Raw genomic sequence first — 8,679 nt, forward strand, 5'->3', positions numbered from 1 at the left:
ACTATGACCCCCCTAATTCGAGGTTTGCCAGAGTCTCTTAAACCAACAGCAATTCTTCTTCAAAAAACAATAGCATCTATCACTCCGGTAGATAGACTTGAAAGATTTCTTGGCCATACAAGAGATCAAACTGGTTCCACTGACTCCTCACCTTTCACAACTCCTAGCACACAATCTAACAGCAGTCATAAACTTTGGACATGGAGTGAGGTAGCAGAGGAGTTAGTAAGTTACAGTAGAAAATATGGACCAGTGAAGTACTCAGAGGACAAACCAGAAAAACCCAGAGGAGTCAGGCACATTGCTTCTCCTAATGAAAAACCAGAAAAGGGAAAACAAATTTCCAATCGGCAGCAGCTGTGGTTGCTAGGGCTGGAAAGGGGAGTTCCACGAGAAGTAATGGATAAATTGCCGTATGATAAATTGGCTAAAATAATTTCCAATTGGTCCTGTCCCAAACCTATTGTGTGGGAATCATCCAACCAACAACCCAGTGCACCTCCTCTTCCACAAGCCTTGGGCAACCAGCCACAACATTCCCCAACACAGGTTTTAAGCAATGAGACACAGCATGCTCTCTCCCCGCTTCAGGGAAGTGAAACACACCAACCTCCTTTAAACTAGAAACTCCGTTTCTCGATAGTGAGCGAAGAAACGGAGACTGGATGTTTTTGAGGAAGCTCACAAAGGACCCGAGAACAGGGGACATATTGATTACAGCAATAGTTGGCCCCAAACAAATATTAATAACTTTTGTTGTGGACACAGGGGCCCAAATCAGTGCATTGAAAATCACACACGCCCAAAAGTGTGGGCTTGTTCCCAGCAAAAAACGATGTTGTGTTTTAAATGCCCTAGGAACTACAGAGTCTATGAGTATCGCTCTAGTAAAACTCACACTGCCCGGAGAAGACAACCCAATAGCTGTCCAAATGGTCATCGGAAACATTCCTGACAGTTTGTTAGGGATGGATATACTTGCTGGGAGACAATGGGAAGACTCAGAAGGCTTTCTCTGGTCTTTCGGAGCTCCCAGCCTTAACATCAGGCTGCTACAAACAGCTCCTTCCCTACCATTCAGCAAAATCACTTCTGTGAAACAATATCCTTTACCCTCTGGTGCTAAAGATGGCATCAAGCCAGTCATTCAGGAATTGAAAGATCAAGGAGTAATTGTTAACACTCACAGCCCTTTTAACTCACCAATCTGGCCAGTTAAAAAACCCAATGGAAAGTGGAGACTGACAGTTGATTACAGATGGCTTAATGCCAACACAGACCCTCTTACAGCAGTGGTCCCAAATACAGCTGAATTAATAATATCAGTTCAGGATAAAGCTCACTCTATTATGGCAACAATAGATGTTAAAGACATGTTTTTCATGATACCCATACAACAAGAAGATAGGGACCGTTTTGCCTTTACATGGGAGGGACAGCAATATACCTTCACACGTCTACCCCAAGGGTAGCGACACTCCCCCACTTTAGCCCACCATGCTTTAGCCCAAGAATTAGAAGAACTATCTAAACCTGACACTGTAGCTGTTTACCAATCCATAGATGATATTTTAGTGGGAAGGGAAGAAAAAGAAGTAGTGGAAAATGTTCAACAGAAAATAATTTCCCACTTAGAAAGCCTTGGTTTGCAGATCCCCTCAGAAAAAATACACAAACCTTCTCAAGAAGTGAAATTTTGAGGCATCTGGTGGAAAGGAGGTATGACATGCATCCCACCAGACACCCTAACTTCTTTAGATCAAATCAAGATGCCCAAATCTAGAAAAGAACTCCAACAAGCTCTAGGACTATTGGTATTTTGGAGAAAACATATCCCAGATTTTTCAATTATTGCCAGACCTCTTTATGATTTGTTGAGAAAGGGAGTAAAATGGGACTGGAGCCCTTCTCAGGAAGAAGCATTACAATTGTTGATTTTTGAAGCCACAGCTCATCAGGCCCTAGGCCCTATCCACCCAGCAGATCCTTTTCAGGTAGAATGGGGATTTGCTACCTCAGGATTGTCAGTACATATATGGCAAAGGGGTCCTGAAGGCCCAATCAGATCTGTTAGCTTCTACTCCCGTGGCTTGAAAGATGCTGAAAAAAGATTTACAACTTGGGAGAAAGGCTTATTTGTTGTTACCCAAACTCTCATAGAAGTAAAAAAATCACAAGAAAACAACCAATTGTGTTGAGAGGTCCCTTTAAAGTAATTAAAATAGTGATCACAGGGACTCCACCTCCTGAAGGAGTAGCACAACGAGCCTCAGTAAGGAAATGGTATGCACAAATAGAGCATTCTAATAACATCTTTTCAATTACTGAAGGCGCTGTGAAAAATTTACCAATACAAGACACAGAGAATCTGAATAGCAGCCAAGACAAACCTGCCTCAGTTCTTAAAATAGCCCCTCCCTTCTCCCCTGAGCAAACAGCACATTCATGGTTTACTGAGGCCTCAGCTAAGCGTGAAGGAAAAGTGTGGAAATACAGAGCTGTAGCTTTGCACACTTCTTCTGCAGAGCGGATCATTACAGAAGGGGAAGGCAGTGCCCAAATTGGGGAACTTAGAGCTGTTTGGAGTGTTTTCCAGAGGGAGGCACAAAACACCTCTCTTGTCTGTATTTACACTGACTCCTATGCTGTATATAAGGGCTGCACTGAATGGCTGCCTTTCTGGCAACAGAATGATTGGGAAGTTAACAGAATTCCAGTGTGGCAGAAAGAAAAGTGGCAAGAAATTTTACAAATTGCAAGTCAAGGGAATTTTGCTGTAGGGTGGGTAGCCTCTCACCAGACAGATGATAATCCAGCAGGAGAATGGAATAACAGAGCTGATGAATTAGCAAAATTAAGTCCTCTGAAAAAGGATGAAATCACTGAAGATTGGGAGCACTTATTAGAATGGCTGCATGTAAAACGACAACACACAGGTACAAAAGATTTATCCAAGGAAGCTCATGCCCGGGCTTGGCCCGTTACCAGAGAAATGTGTAACACCTGCATTTCAGCCTGTGAGCAGTGTCGCAAACGGCTAGAAAGACATCCTTTAGAGGATGACCCACTACACTTGAGGACAGGTAAAGGCTTATGGGATGCATGGCAGGTAGATTACATGGGTCCCTTTAAGCAATCAGGAGGTAAACATTTTGTGTTAGTGGGGGTTGAGATTACATCTGGATCAGTTCAAGCCGAGGCATTTAAAAGGGCTACAGGGGAAAACACTGTTAAAGCATTGCAGATATGGTTCGGGACTTTCCCAAAACCACAGGAAATTCAATCTGATAATGGGTCACACTTTACTGCTAAAGTAGTACAGGAATGGGCAAAAGGTGAAGGGATAAAATGGACTTTTCACACTCCCTATTACCCTCAAGCTAACGGAATTGTAGAAAGGACTAACGGTCTTTTAAAACAACTTCTGAAACCACAAGAGGGAGGCTGGGATGGCCGGTTGCATAAAGCTGTGCAAAGTGAAAGATGGGGGGTAAATGGGTGCCCCAAAATTACTGCTTTTTGCCCAAATCCTCTGAGCTTAATCTCCTCACAAAGAGGACCAAATGATCCCAAAAATCCAGTTCATGACCCGGGACACCTTGTTTTGGTAGACCTCCCTACGGTGGGAGAAGTACCACTTGTGTTGAAAACTTCTCTGAATAAAGTTGCGTGGATAGCATCTGATGCCTTAGGAAAAGAACATCGGATAAATACCCGCTGGATAATTCCATCATTTTAATGTTCTGCCCTTAGGTGGCAGATTTTTCTGTGTTTTGCTATTGCAGGAGAACTCCGAGGGGACACTTCAAGTGACATGAAAACAAAATAACCATGTTAACATTATTAATACTTCTCTGTATCCTGCCACACTCCCATGGCCAGGAGCCAGCTGAGTGGCCGTGGTCTGAAGCCACTGTTAGATATACCAGTACTCAAGAATCACATCCCAGAAGTCGTCACCTGAACCTGGCAACCTCAGGGTATCATGGTGGTCCACGTGAGTGGGGATGGGATAAGAATGAACGGGTTACAACTCTAAATGGAACAGTTGGTTTGGGGATATTTTTGTGGGCGGATGTTGGGATCGGGATTGTGCGGGGCTGGGTGGGTGGGATGTGGTTTGATAGTAAATCAGACTTGGAGAGTTCTTGATCACATGGACTGGGATCACATGGACTGGGATTTCACAGGCTGGACCATCTGGATCAGAACCATAGAGACTGGGATCATCTGGACCGGGGTGGCCGCCTCGGAACGATGCGAACCGAGGCGGTCCCGCCCGGCCCAGGGCAACCTCCCCGTCCCTCCCAGTCCCGCCCGGCGGCGCGGCCAAAACTCCCCGCAGCGAACGCGGCGGTCCCGGATCGATCCTGGAGCCGATCCCGGAGCGATTCCGGGTCCGATCCCGGTCCCTGTTTCGGCCTCGGTCTCAGTCTCGGTCCCGGAGCGCTCCCGGTGCTGATTCCGGTCGCGGTGCCGATCTCGATCCCGGAGCGGTGCCAGTCTCGGTGCCAGTGCCGGTTCCAGTTTCAGTCCTGGTCTCAGTCTCGGTGTCGGAGCGGTGCCGGTGCCGTTTTTGGTCGCGGAGTGCTCCCAGTGCCAATCCCAGTCTTGGTCCCGGAGCGGTGCCAGTCTCGTTGCTGGTTCCGGTGCCGGTCTCGGTCTCGATCCCGGAGCGCTCCCGGTCTGGGTTCTGGCCGCAGTCCTGGAGCAGTCCTGGTGCCGGTGCCGGTTCCGAAGCGCTCCCGGCGCCGGTCCCAGTGTTGGTGTCGGTCTCAGTCTTGGTTCCGGTACCAGTTCTGGTGCCGGTTTCGGTGTCGGTCCCACAGTGCGGGTCCCGGAGCGGTGCCGGTCTCGGTTCCGGATTCCGTCTCGGTCTTGGTGCTGGTGCCGTTTCTGGTGCTGGTCTCGGTCTCGGTGCCGGAGATTTTAGGGTCTTGCGGGTGATTTTAAGCCAAACCGGGCCCTTTTAGGACCGCGCGTTCCCTTGACCCCGCCCATTCCCCCTCAGAATTCCCGCCGTTTCCTGGACCCCGCCCCTTTCCCCTCCCAGTTCCCGCCCTGTCTCTGACCCCGCCTCGTTCCATTCGTTCCCCGCTCTTCATTGGCCACGCCCCTTTGTCCCTTGGGCCCCGCCTATCTGCTGGCGCGTTCCGTCCAGCGCATGCGCAGACGACCCAGAGGTGGCTCTCCCGGGCGCCGCCATCTTTGTTCCCGGTCCCCCGAGCCGGCTCCGGCGTTTCCGAGACCTACGGTGGGGGAATGGGCGTCTATAGGGGATCTATAGGGGATCCATAGGGGATCTATAGGGGTCTGAGAGGACCTGGAAGTCTCCTTAGAGGATTTGGTGGGGGATCTGCAGGAGATTTGGGGCGGTCTGTAGGGGCTTTAGGGCGGTCTGGGGATCCCTAAAGGGGGCTGGGCGGGTCTTGGGGCTCTATCGGGGTCTGGGGCTCTGTAGAGGGTCCAGCGGGGTCCGTAAAGGGGCTCCGGGCGTCCCTAAATGGTGTCTGGGTGTCTGTGGGGGATTTGGGGGGTCTCTGTGGCGTTCTGGTGGGTTGGGGGGTCTGTAGGGGATCTCTAGGGGTCAGCGGGAGCCTGTAGCGGGTCCGGAGAGGTCTGGGGGTGTCTGTGGGTCCCTGTGGGGGATTTGGGGGGTCTGGGGGGGTCTGGAGGTCCCCAGGGGGGTCTGAGGGGATATGTAGGGGCTCGATAGAGGGTCCGGGGGCGCCTGGGGGCCCCTATAGGGGATCTGGGGTTCTCTGCATGGGATGTGAGGGGGTCTGGGGGAGTCTTGGCATCTCCATAGTGGAATTTTGGGGCCCATAAAGGAAATTTTTGGGAATTTTTGGCTCTGTACAGCTAATTCTTGGAAATTTGGGGTCCAAATTGGGCAATTTTGGGCGCTCTATTGGGATTTTTTTTTTTTGAATTTTGGGGCCTCTGTTAGGAATTTTGGAGGAATTTTGGAGGAATTTTGGGTCCAAACGCAGGAACTTGTGGAATTTCGGGTCAAAGGGTGGGAATTTTGGGTAATTTTGGGTCCTAACTTGGGAATTTGGGGAATTCTTTTTCCTAGATATCCTCTTCAAGTTCTCGGTGAGTGGCAGCACGGCACGGGCAAGTCCTGCCTGCTGCACAACTTCATTGAGAGCAAGTGTAGGAATTTCTGGAAATTTTCAAGGATTTTGGCAGTTCTAGGGGGTCGTGGGATTTTTGGGAATTTTGGAGGGATTTTTTTTCATTTTGGGGGACGTCTTGTGTATTTTGAGGGGATTTTTGAGGTATTTTTAGGACTTTTGGGGTGGTGTTTTTGCATTTTTAGAGTGTTTTCTGTTGCTGTTTGCGGGCTTTGGGGAATATGTTGGGAATTTTGAGAAATCTGAGGAGTTGGGGGATTTTTAGATAATTTTGGAGAATTTTTGGGGAGTTTGGGGGGTTTTTAAAATATTTCTGGACATTTTTAGGATTTGGATTTTTTGGTTTTTTTCTTTTATCTTCTGGGTGATTTTTGTTGGTGTTTAGGGAAATTTTTGGACTTTTTTGGGGATTTGGGAAATTCTGGGTAGTCTGGGAAATTTTGGGAATATTACTGGAATTTTTGCAGGCATTTTCTGGATTTTTTTCTTTTTTGAGCTATTTTGAGGCTTTTTTCAGTTTGTTTTTTTTCTATAGTTTTCCTTTTGTATGCAATTTTGGGGGGATTTTTTTTTTTAATTTTTTGGGAATTCTGTGTCTCCGGGCGCTCCCCCATCCTGCGGCATTTTGGGCAATTTTCTGTCACTCTTGGGTCATTTTTGGTCACGCTTTGGGTCATTTTCAGCCGTATTTTGTAATTTCAGTGGCGTTTCTAGTCAGTTTTGGGTCATTTGGGGGCCATTTTGTGGCCATGTTCTGTCACTTTTCGGGCATTTTTGGTCTCTTCAGGGGCGTTTTTGGTGCCGTTGGAGCCATTTTTTGCCGGTCTCAGTCCCGGTCTCCGGGCGGTGCCGGTCCCGGTGCCGGTCCCGGTGCCGCTCTTGGTCCCGGAGCGCTCCCGGCGCCAATCTCGTTCTCAGTCCCCGTCCCTGGGCGGTGCCAGTCTCGGGGCTGGTTCCGCTGCCGCTCTCGGTCCCGCTCTCGGTCCCAGTCCCGGAGATTTTAGGCGGGTTTGGGTAATTTTAGGCCAAACTGGGCAGGTTTAGGGTGGATTTTCGGCCCCTTTGGATGATTTTAGGCCAAATCTGGTGGGTTTTAGGGTGGGCTTTAGGTACATTTCATTGATTTTAAGCCAAACCAGGTCTTTTCAGGGTTGATTTTACGCCCTTTTTAGGAGTTTTAAGGGGATTTTTTGCCATTTTGTGTGGATTTAAACCAGTCTGGGCAATTTTAGACGACATTGGTTGGTTTTAGACCCGTTTAGATGATTTTATCCCCAACGGGCTGATTTTAGACCGAACCCTGTGGCTATAGGGTGGCTTTTAGTGCCCTTTGGGTGATTTTAGGCCACTTTGTGGGGATTGCAGGCCTCTTAGGGTGATTTGAGGCCAAACCTGATCCGTGTGAGGGTGGATTTTAGGCCCTTTTGGAGAAATTTAGGCGCATTTTGGTGATTTTAAGCAAACCCGGGCGGTTTTAGGACCGCGCGTCGCCTTCGCCCCGACTCTTTCCCCTCACGATTCCCGCCCTGTCCCTGACCCCGCCCCTTTCCCGTCCCAGTTCCCGCCCTTTCCTTGGCCCCGCCCTCCCAGGCCGGGCCCGGGCCCGGGGGAGGAGGAGGAGGGAGGGAGGAAGAGGCGCAGCGGCGGCAGGAGCGGGAGGAGAAGACGAGCGGAGGGAGCGGCGGCTCCAGCGCTCCCTGAACTGGCGGCACCGCCGGGATCATCGCCCCCATCCCGCAGGGGGCGGGGAGGGGGAGCTCGCCCCAAATATCCCGGGGGGTCCCTGGGTTTGGGGTTTGTTGGGGGGATGTTTGGAGCTCGCGGGGCTCCAAAGCCGAGCAGCAGATGCCCCTCGGGGGGACATCGGGCGCTCCCCGGGAGGTGTTTTTGGGGTGTCCCGGTGTCGGCAGAGCCCCGGCGGTGGCGGGGGAACACCGGGTTTGGGGAGCCCGGGAGAGCCGCCGCTTCCCTGAGCGGGAGCCCAGAGAGAGGAGAGCCCAGAACCGCAAAGCGGGGACCCCGAGAGGGGGGGGACCCCTGGGATTGCCGGGACCCCGTTAGGGGCTGGAGGGGCGGGATGGCCGGGAAGGGGGTTCGGGAGTCGCGGTGCTGGAAGTGGCTGCTCCCGGTGTAAGCCCAGTCACTCCCAGTATCCGTAGGTGGGGAGACAGAAGAGGGGGGAGCTTTAAGGGTTCCTGGGACTCGCCGCAGCCCAGGGAGGGCAGGCACCGAGCAGACCGGCGATCTCCTTCCCCTTCCCTGTGACACGGAGGCAAATCCCATCCTGCCCTTGTCCTTCCTCCCCCAGACAAGGAGCCGAGCATGGAGAGCAGGGAGAACAAATCCCCGCGGCAGAAGCTCGTGGCAGAGGCCGTTTTGAGCGGCTCCACGGGGCAGGAATGCAACGGAGAGGAAAAGGGCCGAAGGTCCCTGAGGAGGAGGGGCTGCAAACGCAGCTGGCGAGGATGTGAGGAGGAAAGAGCCAGGCCGGGCCGGGAAGGCGGCCGGAGATGGAGCCAGAGCTCAGAGCTGGTGGTCC

This window comes from Chamaea fasciata, unplaced genomic scaffold (genome assembly GCF_029207755.1).
Source record: "Chamaea fasciata isolate MVZ Bird 193981 ecotype frontalis unplaced genomic scaffold, bChaFas1.0.hap1 SCAF_45, whole genome shotgun sequence".
Lineage (NCBI taxonomy): Eukaryota > Metazoa > Chordata > Aves > Passeriformes > Sylviidae > Chamaea > Chamaea fasciata.